Source organism: Ambystoma mexicanum, chromosome 6q (genome assembly GCF_040938575.1).
Source record: "Ambystoma mexicanum isolate Mex_15411 chromosome 6q, UKY_AmexF1_1, whole genome shotgun sequence".
Taxonomy (NCBI): Eukaryota; Metazoa; Chordata; class Amphibia; order Caudata; family Ambystomatidae; genus Ambystoma; species Ambystoma mexicanum.
In genome coordinates this window covers 87,663,576-87,688,168 of record NC_090937.1, presented here as the reverse complement: position 1 = coordinate 87,688,168, position 24,593 = coordinate 87,663,576, and positions in this window count along the sequence as shown.

Genomic DNA, 24,593 nt, shown 5'->3' with positions numbered 1-24,593 from the left:
GGATGCACACTTAAATGTACGGGTGGCTGCCTGAGTGTGCCTGTATGGTGAAAGGGTGCACACTTAAATGTATGGGTGGCTGCCTGATTGTACCTGTATGGTGAAAGGGAGCACACTTAAATGTATGGATGGCTGGGTGTGCATATGGTGAATAGTGTGTGTGCTTGTGTACAGGGGCACAACAAAACCAATATTTCGGGGGACTAACTCTACAAATGTTGGGGGGGGCGCTAACTTCACGTGTGGTGGGAGTGGCAAACTTATTTGTGTGGGGGCATCTACCTTCTTTACGCGTGTTAATGAAACTATTATAGTGCAGCTTCAATGTCACAAGCAGTTAACTCTCTCCTTTAAGTCTCCTATTCCCTCTCTACCCTTCCCATCACTCCCCTGGCATGCAAGTACTAGACCCACATCGTGATTTCAATTGCCTAAAAAATGTGGCATTTGAATGCAGGTACTAACAGTGAAATGCTTTACGTTGGTAATTGCTGGGCCCTTATCAACAGCAAAACCCAGGTGCCGTTTAACATCTGTGTACTGTTCTGTCCGGCAACTGCTCTAAAGGTCAGCCAGGTCGAGTCAACATAGCCCAAAATGTCAGTGGGGGGGAGTGCTGATGCCCAGTCAACTCAATGGTGTTGTGCCACTACTTGTGTTTAATGCCTTGATTACTCCTAGCCCTATTCTTCCTCGTCCCAGTACTTATGTATGAGGCAGTACTTGTGTACTCTGCCTCATACACAAGTACTGGGATGAGGTAGAGGTACATGGAGGTAATGTCTGACTTAGCTACCTGTAATCTTCATTACTCCTAGTTCCACTCTTCCTCATCCCAGTACTTACCTATGAGGCAAGGAGCCTCATATGTGAGCTCTGGGACAAGGAAGAGGGACGTGGAGGTAATTCTTGGCAAGGAGCTGATTTTGGAGGTTGGGGTACGGGGTGGGAGGTAGAGGGGATGTGTGGGGGGCGGGACTGTGCGATAAATCATAATGGTTGTCCATGTCCAGGCTAAGCAGGCATGATTTGTGGTATTAATGGTTAGAGAGGCATTTTGGTGCAGCCAGTCTAGTCATTCCTTAGTTTGGTATGACTTTCTTTTAACTGGGAATTTCTGATAACGCAGTCCTGCTAAGTGCAATTGCCTGGCTAGATTGGCATTTGGGTGCTGCCAGTCTAGCCATGTCTTACTGCAGCATTGTTTATTTTTCTGGGCATCTGTGATAAAATGCTATGATTAAAGTCATTTATAACGCACCTGTACACAAGTGTTTCTATCCGTGACAAGATAAGGGAGGGAAGATAGAGGGAGGACAAGACAAATGATCTCACTAGGCCTTGTGTCATTGTGAGAACGAGAGGTGCAAGAGGAAGGGGGGGGAACTGCAAGGGAGAGGGGAGGGGAAAACAGGGCTGCAATGCTCTGAGTAAGTGCAGCCAGGCCAGCACAGCTATGGGTACCGCAAGGAGAACAAGGGGCTGCAGGGTTACAGTTAGAGCCTCTAAGTGCATGGTAGGCACAGAGACAGTGCAAGGGGGACCGATCAAGAAAGAGCCTGGACTCATAGAGACTCTGAGGGTATCAAATCAACCGGTCGGTACAGCAGACAGGTAGGTCATCAGGGGAGGGAGGGAGAGAAAGCAGAGGAGAAAAGGAAAGGTTTGAGCTGCTTCCAAAACTACAGATGGTCTGGCTCAAGTTTGAAGGGGTAGGGAGGCCATTCCAGAGGGAGGGACCAGCAGAGGAGAGAGATTTACCCCCCCCACTCTCTGCCTGGAGAAGCGTCTAACCCTTAAAGAGTTGGAGGTAGCTGAGTGAAGGGCCCGAGAAGGAAGGTATTTTGGAAGAGAGCGTTGGATGTAGTGAGGGCCCTGTCCCCAGAAAGCCTTGTGGACAATGCAAAGAGTCTTGAACTTTATCCTTGCAGCCACTGGGAGCCAGTGGAGGGATTTCAGGGTTGGAGAGATATGATCCCTGGGCTTTAGGCCAAGGATAAGTCTTGCAGTCCTGTTCTGGATTAGTTGCAGATGACAGAGAGTAGAGGAAGACAGAATGAGAAAGTGGCTATTGCAGTAGTCCAGCCTAGAGAGAACCAGGGCTCTGGAGACAGTGAGCTTCTGGTGGAAAGTGAGAAAGGGAAGAGTCCCTTTGAGGAGGAGCAGCTGGTAGTGGAACTTCTTGATGACATCCGAGATGTGAGGAGAGAAAGAGGGAGTGGCATAAAAGATGACACCAAGGTTTTTTGCCTCAAAGGAACGTGAAGGAAGAGGGCCCAAGGCAGACGGCCAGAGTGAGAGAGGGAAAGCTGTTGACAGGGTCCCAATGAGAAGGATCTTGGTCTTACTGGCATTAAGGCAGAGATTGTTGGAGGTGCGCCAATCCTGAATTGCGGATAGACATTCAGGAATGAGCGAGAGAGGAGAGGAGGCTGAGGGGAGCCTGAAGGAAAGCTGAGTCATCCGCATAACACTGAAAGTTAGAGGAGAAGGTAGAGATCAGGTGGGCCAAAGGGGCCAAGCAGAGGTTGAAAAACCAGGTGAGCGTATACAGCCCTGGGGAACGCCACCTGTAGAGAGAGGTGGCAGAGAGATTGGGACCAGGTTGGATCTGGGAGGGGGGCCGGTCCAAGAGGAAGGAGGTCAGCCACTCCAGAACCTGATCCGTAATGCCCAGGTTCTCACGGAGTCGATTGATCAGGATGGCGTTGTTGACCATGTCCAAAGCAGAGGAAAGAAGGAGGGTGAGGACAGAAGGAATGCTGGAATCAAGGTTAGAGAGCAGATCTTCACAGGTGTTCAGGAGAGGAGTTTCAATGCCTCTGGCAGCTCTGAAGCCAGACTGATAGTCATGGAGATAACCAGCATATTCAGTGGCGAGAGTAAGCTGGGAGATGGCAAGCTTTTCCAAGGGTTTGCCCAAGAAAGGGGAGATAGAGATTGGGAAAAAATTTGCCGGGCAAATAGGTTCAGAAGACGACTTCTTGAGGAGTGGGTGCACAAGGGAGTGCTTAAGGAGAGAGGGGCACATTCCAGTGGCTAAAGAGTGATTACAGAAATCGGCCAAGGCTGGTGCGAGGGTGTCAATATGGTCCTTGATGGTTCTGGAGGAGCAGGGGAGCACCTGTTTGGACGACGCTTTCATAGATCGGACTCGTCTAGAAACCTTGTCAGGTGTTGTCAGAGAGAAAGAGGAAAAGGGAGGGAGAGGTAGAGATGGCCAAAGGGGGCCAAGAGAGGAAGAGGGAGAGGAAGAGGAGATAGAGGACAGGATGTCCTGACATTTAGCGGAGAAGTGAGAGGCCAGAGACGTACAGAGAGCCTTGGAGGGAACAGGAGAGGTAGAGACCGCAACAGGATTGACCAGTTCCTTGCAGGTTTTAAAGAGTTTGGCCGTGTTGGTAGAGGCCGCGGAGACGCAGGCTGTAATGTGTGCTCTCTTCTTGATGAGTGTTATTGCTTTGACTGGCATTTTGGTGCAAAGAGTCTATGTTTGTCTAAATGTGGCCTGGCATGCTTTACTGTAATGTTATTATGTGTCTACACTGGTCTACATTGTGCAGCCAGTTGGACATGTTTTCATTGTGGCATGGCATTTTTGATAGCAAAGCATTAATTTTCCTGTGCACTGTTGGTGACTTACCTGTATTGGATTGGTGTTACCCTATAAAACAATTGCAAACACTGTGGCTTTATAGCCAATTTTTCTCAGAAAGTGTGCTGTATATTGCATTAAAATACATATTTATATCTTTCTCCTAGTGCAATGTGCGGCATACCCATTCAGCAGCACGTTTATGTATATTGCGCAAGTGTGACAACCTAGTCCGGCCCAGAGTGTGGCACGACCCGTGATTTGTTGCCGAATTGGGGGGGCCCCCTGAGCATGGCTCGCAGGGAGGCCCCCACATTTTGTGTTACGCCACTGGCGCCATTATTATATGTTGAAAGTTGGCGGAAACATCAAACAATACAAATTCATTATTTGGCCACCCTTTTATGTACAGTGACCTGGGTTAAGAGTATTTAAACAAATTACAGAAGAATAATTGCATGGGAAGGGGACGTGCTGGCAATTTCTGAATTGCAATGCAAGGTAATGAACTGACTCTACTCTCTGCTACTCTTCCACATAATATTTCATGGGCTGTGAGCCCACAATCTGGTGCCGCGACTCTGACCTGTTGGCACGCCTGGAGGACATCGCCGCGGCTCTGAGTCGGCGTGGCTTGGAGCCGCGTGGTATCTCATCGGACAGGTAGTAGACCTCTCTAAACCTCCACCAGGGGAATGAGAGGGAAGCTGACCGTTAGCAGTGTTTCTCCTTTGAGCTTACACAGGGAGCCATATTTTGTGTGGTTTGCAAGGACGGATGCAGACTCATTGTCGGCAGAAGGGATCGGTCAGGGTTTGGGGTTTTCTGATTGGTAATTTGTAATGGTTCTGTCACGTCAGATCTGCAATCTGTCATAGTTGCATCAGATTAGCTCTGGAGTAACAGCCACTCAAATAAACATGCGACTTAGTTAAGAACATTCTCTATCAGGTAGATGCATGGAGTTAATCAGTGGGGGAAGCGCAGTCTGTCAGTCTCTGAATAACATGGTCAGTCTGACAGTGAGGCATAGATTGTACCCGCATGCCAGAAAGTGGAGCGGGACAAGATTGTGGGGATGACGTCGGTCACCACTAGCTTGTGAATGGGTGTGAAAGAAGCTGCTTTGGTCCTGAACTACCCTGGGGTTCAGCCGTAGTGAGGACCTTCCATGGCACGAGGGGCTACGCTGTGGCCAGGCAGCTTTCTTTCTCTGCCTCTAGGGGGTGCAGAGCTTTCGCAAGTGAATGATTCCTTTCCTGAGCCACTTAGTGGAGATTTCCCTTTATTCATTTTCCTAGATCTTCCTTACTCACGACCACAGAAAATTGTAGTTTATGTTTGTTTGACTGTGGACAGAGTAGATGAAAGATGGGTTCCGTCAAAACAACATAAGATCGGTGTGCCACAATCAGTGCGGCCAGCCACCAAAATGGGCTCAGGCCTGTAAAAGAGGTGCCCTGACCCACCAAAAGGCACGCAAGCATATGTTAGGTGCAAGCACTATTGTTGCTGTTGCAAGACGTGTTCATATTTCTGAGAATGGAATGTGCTAACGCAGGAAAGTCGGCATAGCCGGTTCCTACTCGAGGGGACCTTTGGTTTAAACGGAATCATGCATTTGGAGAGAGCTCTCGGGTCTTAAAGGGGTCAAATTAGTCCCAAACAATGTCAAGCTTATTTTGATTGGTATGAGAATGCCTGCAGTGGTCATGATATGATATGATAGGTTATTTATAACGCGCTTAATTCCCAGAGGTTTCTAAGCGCTGACCCAGGGATCGAACCTGTGTTGCTCCGTGTCGTCTTGCACGTTGCCCCTGAGCTATCCTCCCAAGTGTGTCCTCAATTGGTTAAAGATGCCCAGGATGAGGAAACAGCAGAGAATGTTATATATTTTTTCAGTAATTCTCGATCACCCCAAAAACAGCCTATGGTGCATAGCCCGTTGCCCCCTCGCACCAACAGCTAACCCAAGCTCAGACTTAACATACTGTGCAACCACCTTTCACCAAGACTCCACCCACTCAAGAGATTCCCACGATCAACAGCCTTTTTCCAGTATCCCCCTGCTCCTTGTCTTCAGTCAACGTTGTAATTCCTAACCCAACAAGGTCCTCGACCCTATACCTTGAACCAAGTCAATGCTGGGAGAGTGACCGCCTAAAGGTTAATGCATATGTCACTCATGTCTCCATTTGTACTCCCCTAGGACTTCTCTGTTACTAGGAGAATTACAAAATATGGGAAAGGCAAACTAATATTACTAGTTACAAGCTCCTCCAAAACAACAAACAAGGACTGCAGATGACTGAATCAGTTTGATTACTGTACATGCACCATTGACAACTTGAGATCTCAGAAATCTAGAAAAAGACTTTCCCAAATGTCAGAAAGATCCACACAGATATAATGAAGATTTGGAGACTGTACTAAAGTGCAACCAGGCGAAATCCCTCATTGGCTGATGTCCACTAACTCATACAAGTTATATTGCCAGCCCAGGGTGGACATCTGCTCATTCATCGAAGCGGCCGACTGGCGCTGACGCTGGGAGAGAACCCGATTCGTTTCGCACACAAGTTACTCTCTATATGACAGTTCAAGAGATCTGTCGCCAAAGAACTAGCTGCTGAAAAACCATCAACGGGAATCCTCAGCCGACTGTCTGGAGAGGCTTAAAGTATTATTTACACACTGTTCGGATATAACTAAGTCAGAAGACACTTCACAGGATCTGTAGCTAACACTTTTTATCAGGGTGTGTTACTAAAATTGCAGCCAATAACAGCTGAAATTCATATGTGTGCAGTGGCAAACAAAACCTTTGTCGGAATTGGTCATGTTGGCAAAAAATCTGTTTACCGTGTCAAGAACGAAAGCAAGAAAAGGCTGAAAGTAAACTCATGACTTTACAGTTACAAACAAAACCTTCCACTGCACACTGTCCATGCTGGGGGAAGATGTGAGGTGCCGGGAGATAGCAGAGGGGGGAGAAGGGGTAGAGGGAGGGGCAATGGCACATACCATGTAGGAAATAGGTATTGGATTCTCCTCCGCTTGTAACTATTGTAAACCGGAGGATCATTGGAAAAACATGGGCCCCAACAGAACCCAACAGAATGTTCCAGGTCCTCCCCATTCCCAAATCCAGGTCCGTCAGCGTCTACACCAGCGAAGCAGGCATCCAGTGCCCGGAATGAACTTCCTTATCAGGGCACCATGAGACAAAGCTTTGCAATGAATCTTGATACCTGCCGATGATCAAAACTATCCTTAGCTGCAATGTGTCACGTGGGCCAATTTGTCATCTCTCTGGTAGAAACTGGAGCTAGTAAGTCTGATATCTGATCTGAAAGTTCCCTTCTCTTCCTCTTTCATCCGATACTATCAGTGCTGGTGGTATTTTAAATGTACCTGTATCACATCCTGTTAAACAACCTGGGTCAGTCACTCTAGGGACCATAGCAGGCAAGCATGCCTTCTTGTTGAAATAAACATCTCCAGTGAAATGCTAGGACAAGATTGCTTGAGGAAATTGTGGAAATTGAGCAGTACTTTATACTGCACACAGTGTCTCTTGAGATTCCCAAAGGTATAATTGACGCTCTATTAGTGACTTTACTGGATGGGGCAGCCACTATCCATGCCCCAATGATGTTTGCTTGTCCCGAGAGTTCATAATATAACTGCCCAAGGTCCTCGATTGCCTATTGTTCTCCCATTATAATGAAGTAGGGTCTATGCAAAAAAAGAGCCATTCCAGAAACCAGCGTTCCCTCGAAACACTTACCAAGAATTCCCCAGTAGCAGTTGCACCCAGAAGCAGAAGAAGCAAAGGCCCCAGTGATCCAGTCATTATTACAGCAGGGAATAATTTGTAATGACTAGCCCTTGTGACAGCCGTACCCTCCTAGTGTCATTCCTGTGCAGTCAATTTAGTGTATTACCATCCTTCCCAGTGATCCCAAATCCTACTACACTATTGCTGTGAATTCCACCCACAGCTGCCTGTTTCATTTTATTTATTTTATTGGCCTTTTGTAAGGTGCTGATACAGCAAGACAGTGTTTCAAAGCGATAGTTCTCGGGCGCCTAGCTCAGCGGCAACCTACTTGCCTTGGAAACAAGACAACACGGAGCAACAGAGGTTCCATCCCTGAGTCCGCGCTTAAAAAGCCTCTGGTCCGCGCTTAAAAAACCTCTGGGTATTAAGCGTGTTATAATTAACCTATCATATCATATCATGGTTGTATGTTTCATGGTTGTAGGTCTCTACTCTGCTTTTTTCTCCATCCCAGTACACCCAAATAGCCAGTACTTGTTTGCTTTTTCATAGAGCAGACTCCAAAACACCTGGACATGTTTTCCTCAGGTGTACACAGAATTTCCCAAACTGTTTTGACAGTTGCTCTAAAAGGATTTACTTGCTATCACGCTCCCAGGTAAATCTGTGGTGGTACAATATGTTGTTGATTTATTGTTAGTTTCACCTTTTTGTGATGCATGAAAACAACATACAATGGTGTTATTGACTGCACTTTACTCACAAAAAATCTAAACAGAAAACATTTATTATTTAGGGCACAACATCATTGCAGAACAAAGCCTGTTTACAAACCTCGCTTTGAAGCTATGTTAAAGGTAACCCGGCCCATCAAAATTGCACAGGTGCACACATTTCTAGGTGTGGCAGGATATTGTCATCAATGAATATTAGGTTATGCAAAACTGGTAAAACATTTACAGGAACTAACAAAATTGAAAACACCAGAACTGCTACCATAGTCAGTAGAAGCTGAGCAAGCTTCCATCGCATCAAAATACTTGTTCCCAAACGCGCTGATTCATGGTTACTAGATTATAACAAAAGCTTATTTTGTATTGTCACTAGAAGAATTCTTTGTCAGTAGCAGGTCTCACATAGAAACCTGGTGAAAAGCACTTTCCACTTGTGTACAATAGAACTGCACTCAACCCATTGGCTGCGGGTTCCCCCCTTGTTTGAGACCTGTTACTCCAGCCACCCTTGAGGTACGACAATGTGAATGTGTTGTTTTGGTTTCTTTAATTGACATTGCGGTACCATGATTGTAAAACGTATAGTAATAAACTAAACTAAACTTAACTAATAGCTCTAACTAGAGCATGCATATTAGCTGATCAACAGAGTGTGACAATTTACACATATATGCTTTTTGGTGTTTCACAAGATTATGACCAATTATGGAAGCCTAGAAGATTCCTCACATCATTAGTTTCATCAATTAAAAATCATATCTATATTTCAACACTGTTAAATGCCTTTATTTTACCTGAACAGATTGCTATCAAGAAATTTGTTTTGCACGCTAACCCCTTCATGATGAAGTATCAAAAGGAAACCCTTTAGCAGATGCTTGATCCTAAAGAGGCAGCTGTTTCTGGGTCTCATCGTGAATGTGTGTTAAGAATAGGGCTGTTACCGAATAGTATATTTAGCATTCGGCCGAATACTGAACAATTTGTCAACTATTCGGCCAAAGCCGAATATGAAGCCGAATAGTTGCTTTATTTAATAAATCATGTTCCAAACTTCAAAAAACACACTTGTTAAAAAAAACAAATAAACCACCATTTTAAATGCATTCTATACTTTTATTTCTCTTGATTGTAATTAATATAGCATCTTTATTTAAATCATAAAAGCCAGAAATAAAGCAGTTTTAACCAAAATGAAGGGACCAAATGTACAGAAGATTGTTGCATATTCAGTGCCAGTTAAGGTAGGAGGCTTCACAAATGCTAAAGGACTGCCTTTGTGAATCAGATGCATTGCATTCTCTATCCAGTTGCAAAATCGATGCGGTCGAGTTTCAAAACTTCTTTGCAGCTCACGTAGAAATGTATGTAATGGTTCATGTCGGATCATGCAGATCACAAGTCAAGAAGAAATCTGAAATGTGTGAACTCCATCTCACAACTATTCACCCCACCCAAACAAATGCTGCTCACTTTTCACTTATCCTAGCCACTCCTTCTCGCCAATACACAAACATATGCAACATATCATTCCTGATAAAATATCAGATAATGTTAAACTCAGGACTCAAATCCTTAAAAAAAGAATAGGGGGGACTATGAAATACGCAATGGGAAGTGACATGACAGGAACTGAAAGTATCTATGCACATTTCTTTCAGTTTGTCTTTTCCAACTGAAAAAAGTGCACATTGCATATAAACATTTGCCAAAAGAAAAGATGTTCCTTTATTGTTGCAGGCTAAGTATAAAAGATGAGCACCTTTTATGTCTAAGAATCTGTAGCAAAACATGGCCAAAAGAGCAGATTACAATATAAGATATTTTTCAGCTGTGTGATAGCAATTTGCCTAGTCTAATTATATTCAGTTTTGCAAACTGAAGTCTATATTTGCCTTTCTGAGTTCATGTTGCATTGTATTCAAAGGAGAATGTCAAAGTATTCGGTAAGAGCCGAATAGCAAGAAACTATTCTGCCGGAGCCGAATAGCTCTTTTTCAGCCGGAATTCAGCCGAATACTTATTCGAAGCCGAAGTTCCGTACACCCCTAGTTAAGAGTAATGATTCCACCCTTCCCCTTTCCACAAGAGCTAGCTATCATACTGGACCAAGCACCAGAATCAAAAGAAGGTACACCGGCTACACCCTGATAACCTTTGGTAGTATGGAAATAGTCACTTAGTTGTCCTACATGGCTTGTAATTATCGGATACTCATCGCTGTAGGACAGGGGCTATAAGCCCCCTCAATCAAGATTGGTACACACCAGATTTATCTTTTATTGCTCAAATGCACTGTAGACAAGGTGTCATCCTCCACCAACACAACATCTGTAAGGCAGTAAAAGCCATCAGAGGAGCACATCCTAAATGCAGATATTTTGTGGTTCTCAGTTAATGCTGGCCATAGTAGACACCATCCTGGATGGGTTGAGGCATAACCCTGTCACAGGATTAGGTTGTTAGTTCGAGACTTTGTGTCTCCATTTGGAGTCCATATGAGAATAAATAGTGGCGGCTGACCCACGTCTCAGGCAAGATTGCGAAGAAACTGCTAATGGCACTCCATGTACAACAGAAACTGCCCTTCCCCCACAAGCTTCAGTCGGCAAAGCCATTTGAAAAGTGCAATGGCATCATTAAAATCAAACTGGTTTAGTTGAGTGCTTTAAGGGGCCTCACATGACCAGATGCAATACCCTTGGTACTCTGTAGCATTCGAGGTACAATAAACATGAAATCTGTTTTAAGCCCCATGAAATTTTGATGGGTCACGCCATACATCTTCCCTCCTTTCCACCACTAAATGTGCCCTAAATGAGCATCTATCAAACTCCTAATATGATGCTGAAATACTGTAAGGGACACATCAACCCATTAACTTTAGTCATTTGCAGGTGAAAGAGCCCTACCAAAGGAACCAGAGGAAATGTGTCATTCAAAAGAATCTGGCAATTACATCTTTGTGGAAGTTCAAAAGTGGAAAACAGTGCTGAGCCTGCAATGTAAGGGCTACTACCAGGGATTTTTAGCTATGAATTTCATGGATAAATGTAAACGAGCTATCCACCTGGATTCCTGCAACAAAGTCCAACAGGGTGAATCTCTCTGATATATAGCACCAGATGTTGCCAGCTAGTATTTTGTTACTCTTTCTTCATTGCTTTACAATCTTTACAGAGAATGAACCAAGAAATTTAGACTGGAATGTTAAGAGCAAACAAAGAAGCAATTTGAAATGATTATTCTGAGCTGTCATTTTGAGCAATGGAATTGCCATGACAGATGTGAGAAGCTGGTTGTAGTGGCAGAAAAAGTATATAACGGCATAACAGGGAGGGAACTGTGAACTTCTAGGGTATTAAAAAAATGTAGAGGAGGCCATTTCTTGTATTGTATTCCATCTGCAGGTAAATGTTACACTCACCTGATATCCCCGGGGGGCGTATGGAAGTCTTTGAGATCTGGAACCCTGGATGCGTAGTTGCCCAGTGCTGAATAATGAATCTTACTTATTTGTAGGGTAAACTATCCGTCCTGCGTTTCTTGTGCAGGGGGGCTTGACGTTTGTTGGCCAGCTGTCCAAGTTGCTTCACTGGTGCAGTTCACCTTCCTTGGGCCCAGGCCTGCTGTGACCCCAAATCTGCTGGTAGGCATGTAGGTTTATTAATTGTAAGTCTTTGTTCTGTTTACGTTGGAAATTCGTTAATGTCTTTATCTCCTTCATTTCAGGTACGAAGGTCTTGATGCTGACGTGCCGGATGGAGAGGCACGTATTCTAGGTAAGAGAAAGCGTGAAGCGCAGCACCTTTATTGTCTTTTAAAGCTAACCTGTGTTTTCTTCTTCTTTTCCTCACAGGCTGGTGTGGTGCTGCGAGTGGATGAGAGCGCGATGAAAAAACAGGCCCCCGGAATCCGTTAAGTTAAGTACAGCACTGTGAGGGTGTTTAATATTGAAAGCGAACCTGAATATGTCTCTTTTCCTTTGCAGATGTTGCTGTGGTGCTCCGGATGGAAGCATGGAGCAGCGCGATGGAATTCAGGTAAGACTGATGGAATTCGATGTTTTGGAAGCGCGCGTTCTAATATTGTTTTTCCCTTTCTCGTTATTGCAAGTCGCAATGTTCGAACAGCAGCTGTGGTAGCGGTTCGGCGGACGTCCTTAAGCTAGTACTCACAGTTGAGTGATGTTTCTTCTTCTCTCGGTTTCCACAGATTGCAGCTCCGTTGAGATGCTGAGTGCTGGATGGTGTTTTCTCAGGTAAAACAGAATAATCTTGTTCTTGTTCTTGTAGGATTACAGGAAGATGCTGAAGACCAGGAGCTGGACACGGTGAGCTTGGGTTGCAGAATAACTCGAAGTGTGTTCTGCAGTCAGGGTGTGGTTTATATAGCCCAGGTAAAGTAGAACCAGGGAAGTAGTTCCAGGCCTGCCACACCCAAAACACTAGACCTCATGGCGTGGTTCTTAGAACTAGACTGTGTGAGTGTTTCCATGTTGGATTTAAAGGCCCATGTACATAAATGGGACCTAGTTTGAACAGCCCTTCCTTCCTACATATGAGCCTGATGCCAAAGGCACCAGGACTGGCTCCAGGAGCCCTTTTGCAGTGGTTTTAAGGTCCTCAGGGTTCTGGTGGGAGCCTGTTTGTGGCACAACCTGTGCCCCCTCACAGTGCTCATGACAGTAAATGTAAGGAAGAACAGGTTGTACTTTAATGCACAGTGTTACCAAACAGGATATAAGATAGCGATTATCAGAAAGCAATCTCTAATACCACAGCTAAGCCACAAATGTCCCCACAGATTACCCCACAGCCCTTGCTATCCTCACTACAAAGATAAATGAAAGTATGTGGTCAGACCTTCTCATCTAAGCAACCTTATTTCATATTGTGTTAATAGGTTATATTATTCACAGCAGGGAACATTCTACAACAGAACTCACACCTGATGTTCATGGGTGAGGTATGTGTGTTAAGGTTCTCCTTTCTAAAGCAGTGAGCTTAGTGGTTGCCCCCAGTTTTTGCGATATTGCCAGAAAGAGAGGTAATGAGGAAAGTGCCCTACTGCTTTCTGATCAGACACTTATTCACATAAAATGATACCGCCACCAAAATCATGTAATCTGACAAGCCTTATTTATATTGATGCAGGTGTATTTATTTTATGTTACATCTTGTACAGTAATATTACCACTGTATCAATCCAACAGATCTTTTATGTAACAACAGTTAGGTTACATGTGTCAGGAGACAGGGTGTTGATAGCCATTTTAATTATCTGCCTATCCTTGTTTCACTTTTAGGCAAATCACAGTTTCCAAATTGATCCAAGGGCACAGACATGTGTCTGCCACAGCAGAGGGTGCTGTTCATAAGAAGAAGGAAGCATGATGTAGAACATTCGGTAGGAATAAGAGCTCATACTGCACTGGCAGCCTTAGCTTGTACAGAAGCCAATCTCATGATGATCCTTTAGGTCGATCCTTTAGGTCGATTAGAAAAGGCAGTCAGCTTTATAACTGCTAATGTCGGTGAGCTGCGAGTTGTTTCGGAAATGAGCACATACTCAAAGACCTGCTGACGAGCCTTCTCTGGAATATCACAATGCCAGGTGAAGAAATAGAACAAGATGTTTCTTGTGAGGAGATGCAACTGCTAAACAGTTCTTAGGATTTGCAATAACTGTACTGGCCCAGAGAGCTCAAGGATAAGTTTGGGATTGCTCCTGAACTGTGGCAATGGCGGATGTTCTGGAAGTACTACTGTTACTGCTCTCAACAATCTCAGTGTTCCTTCAAAGAGTATTAACCTGTCAAAGGAGTTTGGATTCATACCAGCTTGAGACTGGCCAGTCCATGAGCTACTGCCTGTGGCACTCCATCATCCAGAGATGTTTGGCAGATAAAGTCTGTCAGAAAGCCTGACTGGTTTGTGCTCAATGCCTCAAAGACACTTCTGGATGTTTTGCAAGGTATCAGGACTGATTGGCAAGTGTGGCCCGTGGAGCCACGCCAGCTAGGATGCATCTGAAAAATGTAATCAGGCCATTTAGCAATAGTAGGGAATATGATATGTTGGGAGGGATTGGATCACCTGTTTTCCTTAAAGGGCACAGAATTATTTAACACCAATTACCCTAGCATTTGAGTTAGCGGTACAACCGCCTGAGACATTCACTTTATACTACAAATATGCAATAGGAAACAAGCTGTTTATTGGACAGCTGAGAGGAAAAGGTTGGAAAGTGTTTCTTGTGAAATACCATTTAAGTGTTCAAACCTTTGACCTCATTGTTTTCTGAATATACTTGACATGTTGCCCCAGGTTCGGAACTATCGATACAAGCAGAAAGACACTTATCATAGTAACCATTTATGACACTGAGAGGAACACCTTTGAATCAGCATACTGGACTGCCACATTGTACACTCCTTCTGATATAATTTTTATTTCTAGAGAAGCTATTGAAAATAAGCCAGTTCATCACTTAGGAGTAGCCATGATCATAATGCTAATAATTGTGATTGTTATAGTCTACTTCTGTTCCAGGCATTGTTCTAATAAAGGGTCAGTGCGGGTATACACTGCTACTAGATGATCAGAAACTCTGGAGTATAGAATGTTGTATTTCCATAATAAAGATGTTGATAATGAACTATAATTGGTGATTGACAATCTGATGAAAATAAATGTCTAGCTATTGCATTAAGAAATGAGTGAAGGTCAATCTACATTGTCCTCATGTCCATGAAACAAATATCATTCTATGAGGGTAGGAAATGAACAAACATGGTTTTATATTTAAAGGATTGGTCAAAAAGAGCAAAAGGGGGATTGCGGGTGTGTAAATATATTTAATAAACGTATATTTCTACTCCCTTTTATCATAGACAATGATTCATAGAAAACCGTTGTTTTATAGACATTATTATGAGGTCTTAGCCTTTAGGGCTGCTGGCATGATAAAAATGTTGGCTTTGCTAGATAGGCCTTGGCACCGGTAATCGGTATAGGGCGGACCATTGGCAATAAGTAGTACAAAGGAGGCACTAGAATTTGTAGATGGAAAAGCCCAGGATGCCATGTATCGTTGAAAGCACCATTTAGCTCTGAAGGTTACTGACGAGCTTCGACATTTTTAGGAGATTTGTATCATGTGACAAATGGAAACACAGGCCCACTGAAGCGCATCAATGGACAAGAGACGACTGTTTGCTGAAGCAGCAGACAGCATCTTCCCAGGAGTAGTAGATCTTTCAATGCCCAGTGAGCTCGTTGCAATAAGAAGTTAATTCATCAGCTCGGAAAATGCTAAAGAACTGTGACTTGGTTGATAAGGTGCATTGGTGTTAAGAAGTTTAGAAAGTGTATTGCAATTTAATAAACTGTCTATGTTACCTGATATTCTTTCAAATTATATTGTGGTTCTCTGTTTTCTTATACAGCAGTTTTATGTATTTCCTGATGTGTTAAGCATCAGATGTGCAATGTTCACCAACGCGTGCATTCATAAGGGGTCCAAACCCTGTTGATGAAACCAGCGGCACTTGCCATTTTACATCATTCCCAGAGTGCCCTGGTTTGCGGGGTCATCACTAGAAACCACTCTGATACCTTAAACTGATTGAAGAGTGTTTATTGTTAGAATTATAACAGTGGTAGACTTAGATATAATCACGAAAAGTTCAGGGCATAGGGGGCTTATGGAAATTGGTGCTAGGACACCCCCCTCTCTCTCTTGTCTTCTTTGGGTTACCCCACCCTAAACCAGGCTTCCATAAACCCTGGTTGGTGCTATGGCTTGGTAACCCCTCCTGTCTGTTTTGGAAGAAATATCGATACAATAATTTGCATAAATCATTGGCCCACTGACTCCCTCAGCGGCTTTCTGCCTTTCTTTACTCTAGCCCTGCTAGTCCTCTTAAGGGGATTTGGGACAGAGCCTTTTATTCGCTCTGCTAGAAATGCTGGGTCGATGACTCACAATCTCACCTTGTCCTTTCTACTCTATCTCCTGCCCTTCTTTTCCTCTCCAATCTTCCATCTCTCTGGTCTTTCCCTCTGCCCCCCTGCTTCCACCCTACTCTCTTTCTCTTGGTATGCCTTCACTCACTCCTACAAGTATCTCCTTCCTTCCTCTACTAGTACTCTACTTGTTACTAATACTTATTCTCTCTACTGACACTTTACCTCTCCTCTATTACTACCACTCTTCTTTTACCACTACTAACACTACTCTACAACTAACACTATGCTTCTCTTATACCACTACCTCTGCCTCGTACTACTACTACCTATCTCTCCTCTCAGTACTACTACCACCCACTACTGCTCCTCCAACTACCACTATATCTCGCTACCACCCCCTAACTCTACCATTACCTCCCTCCTTTCACTATCACTGCCACTCACTACTACCACCTCTTTCCTCTTGTTACACGCAGGCTCCGATCCAGGCACCTCGGCCTGCAGCATATCCGTCGTTTAAAGGATTGGGTGTCTATCCTAGCTTCCCCGTTCTGGCAGCGTTGGCGGTTGCTGGGGAAACCACGTTGCAGGCCCGGGCGGCGCTTCGTTGGTCAGCTGACTCAGGCGCGCCCCAGCGAATCAACGCGTGTAGGCAGCTCACACCCTCTTCTTCATAAAAACTCACTTGACACGAAGCTCAGTGCTTATAATTAGTGTTTGTTTTTCTCACCGCCATTCCTGTGTTTTTGATTTTCTCCTACTTTTTGACTTCGGATTTGCTCCTCGACCTCGTTATTGCGCGCTCCTTGTCTGCCATTGGATTTGCCTGCCTGACTCCGACCACGGAACGCTACCCGACTTCTTTTGTCTAATCCCTTGTTCTGCAATTGAATTCATCTCTGCAAGTATATTCGAAAATGCTACTGTTCCCTGCTACAGATACATACGCGTGGCTGTGCATTCCGTTGCACGTATTGTTTTTGCTCCTCCTGAACATCCTTGACGCTTTGCTTGGAGTTCGCCAGTGGAAGCCACTTCCTGGTGTCTGCAAAGAGAGCTGGTATCTCCTGTTATCCTCGGTAAGAAGTTTCAACAACTGTACTTTTGTTTTCACTGCATCATTTCATTATCTATCGAGGTAATCTGCTAGAGACTAACGAACTTCCTGGTTTACCACACGTGCAAGCTGGACGGTGTGCTGAATTCCTTGCACCATCCCGGCCCTAGTTGCGACCCTCGTGCCGTCCGGGGAGTTACACTTTACTAACCATTCCTGTTTATTATTTTATACTGTCGTTGTGTTCTTTGTGGACTTATCTAAACAACTGTGGGGTAAGACCTTCTGTACTGTCTTCTATTCTTTTCTGTCCGTCTGAATAAGACTTCAATTGTTACAGCTTCTACCTTCTTTCCTTTCTCTAGATTCCTCTCTTAAAACTAGCTGCCAAGTCCTTTTCAGGTACCTACCTCTATGCTAGACCTCTAGTTATTCTTGTACTTATCCCGGTATAACTTGTACCTTTTCTTTGCAGCTTGGTGTGGCGGCGTGGTTTTCCCCGCTCTTTTGGGTAATACACCAACCTGCCTGTTTTATTGGTACAGTCAAGGGCGTCCATTATCATAAAGAGCTGCCTCAACTGAGGTAGTCCGGTCTGAGGTGTCCTTTTAGGGCAATTCTCAGCAGCGACAGAAGTTTCCTGTCTATTGGGTACTCCGTCTGTTCAACGCCCCGCCAGTACAAATGGTGGTGAGTAATAGAATTAGAAGCCACAGAATATAACGCGTGCCAATGGAACCTTCGGAAACCTTAGCCCAGTTGATGCAGATGATGTCTGATCTACGGACCGATATGGTTGCGGCTCAGGACTCTCTTCGTCAGAGGGTGGATGAATTACAGGGCATAGTAATGTCATCTGCCTCGCAGGGAGCAGGAGCAACAGGTGCTTCTCCTTCCGTTCGGGGTTTCCCCCTCCTGGTCAAGACCCTCCTCCCATAGTGGTCTCTCCCCAATTTCCCCTTGCTCCTCCAGAACGCTTTACAGGGGATCCAAAGCAATATCGCACATTTATTAATCAGTGTAAACTACACTTTCTGTGCCGGCCTTCCTCTTTCCCTACGTCCACCACTAAGGCTGCTTTTGTATTGTCACACTTGGGGGGCACAGCAGCTGCTTGAGCTAATCCTCTTCTAGAGTCTAATAGCCATGTTCTGTACAATTGCGATGCTCTCCTCACAGCCATGAGTAGAGTGTTCGATACCTGCTATACTACTCAAGCTTCTGAACTTGAACGCCTCAAACTCAGACAGGGTTCTACCACCCTCATCGCCTATTTGGCTTGGTTCAATCAGCTGGCTGCGGAGACAGATTGGACTGAAGAAAAGAAATCAGAAGTTTTCTACCAAGGCCTCTCAGATGAATTAAAGGACACTCTTTCTACTGTTCCAGTGGTTCCTATGGTTTTTGGTGAATTTCTGGATTTGGTTCTTCAAATTGACACTCGTAGAGCGGAAAGGAAGGGTGAAAAAAGATCTGTGATGCCCCCTTTGGTCCCAGACTCTGTACCTTCAATTCGGTCCGCCCCGGAACCTATGCAGATCGGCACCATTAGGGGTCCTTTAACTCCCACTCAACGGGAACACCGCAGGAAGAACAATCTCTGTATGTATTGCAGATCAGCAGACCATCTACTACCAGATTGTACCAAGAAACCTAAGAGGAAGGCGGGAAACGTCAGGTCCCGACAATAGATAGAGTCCCTTTGTCGGGAAAGTCTGCTTTGTACTCAATCATTGCCAGACCTCCTTCCTTGTTTCACTTGTCAGCCACGTTCTCGAAGGCTTCGGGTTCATCCTTTTCTGCTTCCGTGGTCATTGATTCCAGAGCCACGGTAATTACATTGACCTGGAATTTGCCGACTCATCCGGGGTGGCTTTAGCGGCAAACCTCCAAACCCGAGTCAGTTAGTGCTGTTGATGGCTCAACATTGGTCTCCGGATTGGTGGTCCAGCAAACTGAACCTTTAACTATGAGCACAGCGGATGGACACTCAGAGGTAATAGCTTTTGATGTTATTAAAGCACCAGCCTATCGAATTATTCTGGGAATACCTTGGTTACAGTTACATAACCCTCAGATTGATTAGGCTTTGGGTGTTATTCAGTTCCCTTCCGCATTTTGTAACGGTCAGTGATTCACAGCACATGAAGTCGTCTCTAGCCCCCCCAGTCGATTGTTGCCAACTCTTTCAGCATCCATTGGGGCGCTATCAGTCGAGCCCATTTCACAGATACCTCGTGAATATTCCTCTTTTTCTGATGTTTTCGACAAAAAGATGGCTGAGACCCTTCCGCCTCATCGTATTTATGACTGCCCTATTGAGCTGATACCGGGGGCTAAGGCACCGTCAGGCAGAGTCTATTCATTGTCTCTGCAGGAGGACAAGTTACTCAAAGAGTATTTGGACAAAGCCTTAGATATGGGCTTCATCCGTCCATCTACTTCTCTGGCAGCCTCGCCCCTGTTTTTCGTACCTAAAAAAAGAAGGGGACCTTAGGCCTTGTATTGACTACAGGGCCCTTAACTCTGTTTGCCTCATTACACGGATGGCGGAGAACCATGGCGCTATTAGCGCCATGCTTCATGCCGGTAAAATACTGGCACTGCCTTGGCGGAAAGGGGAATTACTGCCCCATTCCAAGGTTGGCGGGGCGGTAATTCCCCCTTCCACCATTGCCCTTCCCCATTCCAATTTTTGCCCCATAGGGCATAATGGGAATGGGGAAGACGCTAATTACGGTACCGCAAATTGCGGTGCCGTAATTAGCTCCCTGGGTCCCTTTGCGGGTTGGTTTTTAACACCTGCAAAAAGCAGGCGTTAAATCCCCCAACCCGCAAAGGGACCTCGTAGTAAGGCGGTAAGGATTTACCGGTACCGGTATTTTACCGGTACCGGTAAATCCTTACCGCCATCCGTGTAATGAGGCCCAGTGACTGTTAAGAATCAATATCCCCTTCTGTTGATCTCGGTGTTACTTGATCAACTGGGACAGTCTAAATATTTCTCCAAACTAGACTTACGTGGGGCCTATAATTTGGTGCGCATAAGAAGCGGAGATGAATGGAAGACCGCTTTTAAAACCCGCTTTGTCCTCTACGAATACCTTGTGATGCCTTTTGGACTCTGCAACGCCCCCGCTACATTCCAAGCATTCATGAAAAACGTGTTCCACGACATCCTCGATCAATTTGTGGTTATATACTTGGATGACATCCTAATATAGTCTCCTTCTATCACGGAGCATATAAAACATGTCTCTACGGTTCTCCAACGACTCTGAGAAAATCAGCTCTTTGTCAAACTGGAGAAGTGTGTGTTCCACGCCCACGAAGTTGAATTCCTTGGGTTCGATATCACCAGCCAGGGTATCCGAATTAGTTCCTCAAAAGTGAAGGCAGTATTAGAATGGCCAGTCCCGAATTCAGTCAAGACACTACAATCCTTCCTAGGATTTACTAATTTTTATCAGCGCTTTATCCATTCCTTCTCTTCATTGGCGGCCCCACTTACGGCCTTGACCAGCTCCAGGGTCCCTTTCGCATAGTCAGGAAAGGCTCAAGTGGCAGTTGAAGGGCTGAAAGCGGCCTTTACTACTGCCCCTGCTCTCCAGCATCCCAATCCTGATCTGCCTTTCTTTGTTGAAGCAGATGCATCGGGTTTCGCTATTGGTGCTATTCTGTCCCAGGCCTGTCCCCATTCGGGGGATATTCATCCGGTAGCTTTTTTTTCAAGGAAACTCACTATTTATGAACAAAATTATGCAATCACGGAAAGGGAACTAATAGCTATCAAAAAGGCATTTGTCGAATGGAGACACCACCTGTTGGGGGCCAAACACTCCGTTACGGTATATTCCGACCACAGAAGCCTCTTGGCTTTCAAGTCCATGAAGTGCCTTATCGCACGACAGGCTTGATGGCATTTGTTCTTTTTGCATTTCCATTTCTCAATTACCTATCGACCTGCACGCCTTCAGGTCGCTGCTGACGCTTTGTCTTGCTTACAGTTGGGTGCCCCACAGATCAGGGCTGAACCAAATCCTTTATTTGGGAACAGTGTGGTCTGTGGGTGCGCTGTTCAGCCATCATTGCGTGCTCTGTTGGAGGAACGGGTTAGTTCCAATCCGACTACTATCGCTGATTATGAGCTTCAGTCCTTCATGGCTTACCTTATTTCAGAGGAAGGATCTATGTACCACCTGGCCAGGCCCGCACTCTCGTTCTTCAATGGGCTCATGACTCTGCGGTAGCAGCGCATCCTGGTCAACAGAAAACCATTGAGTCCTTGCGTAGATGGTCATGGTGGCCTTCCATGACCCGAGACGTTATCGACCATTTGGCCTCTTGCTCTATTTGTGCCCAATGTAAGTCATCCAGATCGAAACCTATGGGGTTGTTACACCCACTTCCGGTTCCCTACAAACCATGGCAGATGGTGGCCATGGATTTTGTGGTTGAATTGCCTAGAATCAAGGGTTTCAACACCATTCTTGTTGTGATCGATTATTTCACCAGATACACCGTTTTCATTCCATGTGTGGGTCTCCCAACTGCTCCTGCTTTAGCTGAATTGGTTGTGGTCAACATCTTCAAGCGTTTTGGCATACCTTCGGTCCTGATATCCAACAGGGGATCCCAGTTTACTTCTCATTTCTGGAGGGCCCTTACCGCTTCCTTGCTTGTTGATGGCAGTACTCATCATCATACCATCCGCAGACCGATGGTCTCACGTAATGTACTAATTCCACTATGGAGCAATATTTGCCCTGCTTATGCCTACAATATCAGCTTACTTGGTTAACCGCCCTGCTTCAGGCTGAATTCGCCTACAACAACTCTATGCATTCTGCAACTAAGGTCCGTCCGTTTTATGCCCTGTATGGTTATCACCCCCGCTCACTGCCATTGGATCCCACATTGCCTATAGACAACCCGGCAGCCCTGGCTTGTGTGCGGGATATGGACCAAGTACACCGGGATGTACGGTCTCACTTGTTGCGTGCCCAGGTACGGTCCAAGAGGTTTGCGGATGCCCATCGCACCCCGGCTCCGACATATCGTGTGGGCATGTCTGTGTGGTTGTCTTCGCGTCATTTGCGCCTTCACGGTAAGAGATCTCTCTTGCCTCGTTTTGTGGGTCCTTTTAAGGTCTCGGCTGTGATCAATCCGGTGGCGGTGCGCCTATCTTTGCCTACCTCTTGGCATGTACACCCGGTGTTCCATGTTTCCCTGTTGAAACCTTGTCCGCCTGACACCCGTCTGCATGCCCGACCCGCTTCTGTTTTGGTGTATGGGGAGGAAGAATTTGAGGTGGCCCGTATCCTGGATGTTAAGGTCTCTAGGGGTTCTTTGTATTATTTGGTTGATTGGAAGGGCTACGGCCCAGAAGAGAGGACTTGGGAACCCTTGTCTCACATACACTCACCTGACCTTTTGCGGGATTTCCACACTTCCAGGGGGTTGCTGCTCTATTTGGGGGCAGATGCTGTTACACCCAGGCTCCGATCCGCGCACCTCGGCCTGCAGCATATCCATAGCTTAGAGGATCGGGTGTCTTTCCTCGCTTCCCCGTTCTGGCAGCGTTGGCGGTTGCTGGGGAAACCACGTCGGAGGCCCGGGCGGCGCTTCCTTGGTCAGCTGATTCAGGCGCGCCCCAGCGAAACAACGCGCGTAGGCAGCTCACGCCCTATTCTTCATAAAATCTCACGTGACATGAAGCTCGGTGCTTCTAATTAGCGTTTGTTTTTCTCACCGCCATTCCTGTGTTTTTTGATTTTCTTCTATTTTTTTACTTCGGATTTGCTCCTCGACCTCGTTATTGCGCGCTCTTTGTCTGCCATTGGATTTGCCTGCCTGACTCCGACCACGGAATGCTACCCGACTTCCTTTGTCTAATCCCTTGTTCTGCCATTGATACTTCTCTGCAAGTATATTCGAATTTGCTACTGTTCCCTGCCACAGATACATACGCGTGGCTGTGCATTCCGTTGCACGTATTGTTTTTGCTCCTCCTGAACATCCTTGACACTTTGCTTGGAGTTCGCCAGTGTAAGCCACTTCCTGGTGTCTGCAAAGAGAGCTGGTATCTCCTGTTATCCTTGGTAAGAAGTTTCAACAACTGTACTTTTGTTTTCACTGCATAATTTCATTATCTATCGAGGTAATCTGCTAGAGACTAACGAACTTCCTGGTTTACCACACGTGCAAGCTGGACGCTGTGCTGAATTCCTTGCACCAGCCCGGCCCTAGTTGCGACCCTCGTGCCGTCCGGGGAGTTACCCTTTACTAACCATTCCTGTGTATTATTTTATACTGTCGTTTTGTTCTTTGTGGAGTTATCTAAACAACTGTGGGAGTAAAACCTTCTCTATTTTCTTCATTTCTTTTCTGTCCGTCTGAATAAGACTTCAATTGTTACAGCCTCTACCTTCTTTCCTTTCTCCAGATTCCTGTCTTAAGACTAGCTGCCAAGTCCTTTTCAGGTACCTACCTCTATCCTAGACCTCTAGTTCTTCTTGTGCTTATCCCGATATAACTTGTACCCTTTCTTTGCAGCTTGGTGTGGCGGCGTGGTTTTCCCCGCTCTTTTGGGTAATACACCAACATGCCTGTTTTATTGGTACAGTCAAGGGGGTCCATTATCATAAAGAGCTGCCTCAACTGAGGTAGTCCGGTCTGAAGAGTCCTTTTAGGGCAATTCTCAGCTGCGACAGAAGTTTCCTGTCCATTGGGTACACCGTCTGTTCAACGCCCCGGCCAGTACAACTTTTGGTGAGTAACACCTCTCACTACTTCTCTCTGTTAGTATCCACTGTTCTTTTCTCTTCAAGCTTAGACTATTAGAAATACTTTAAATTTAATTATCTTTTGATTTAACTCTTTTGCGACACTTTTACTGAGACAAGTTACTTGCAAGGTATAACGATCCATGCGCGTCCACTTGTGACTCCCATTCTTCCCGTTACCTTCAAGTATGCTGAAAAACGTCCTCGGGAGTCTTGTACCTCGGGAACCCTCCTTTTGGGCTTGTCTTGCCGTCTGCGTGTCTTGTCAGCATTCTCTGCTTTGGGTTTTCTTTGGCCTGTATGTTCTCTCGGCCTCTAGGTGAGGAACTGGATACTGCACTATAATGTCTCTCTGGTGGTATCAGTGATGTTTTGTGGACTGGCTGTCCACCTCTGCCACTCCGTGGTCTCGCCTCCACCTCTCTCAGGGATCCTGCCGTTTTGGTGGCTCCACTTTGGGATTCGCCATAGCATTGGCATTTCGCTCTGCAATGTCAAGTGGGTTTGAAAATAGCAGGCCTCCAGGCCTATGCGCTTCTTTCACTCTCTCTGGATGTTACGTAGCTCGGGGACCTCCTGTGCCGTCTTATGCATTCCTCTCTCTCAAGGCCTCTCTTTCTGGGTGTCCCATACCTCAGTGTCTTCCTGTGCCTACATATGAC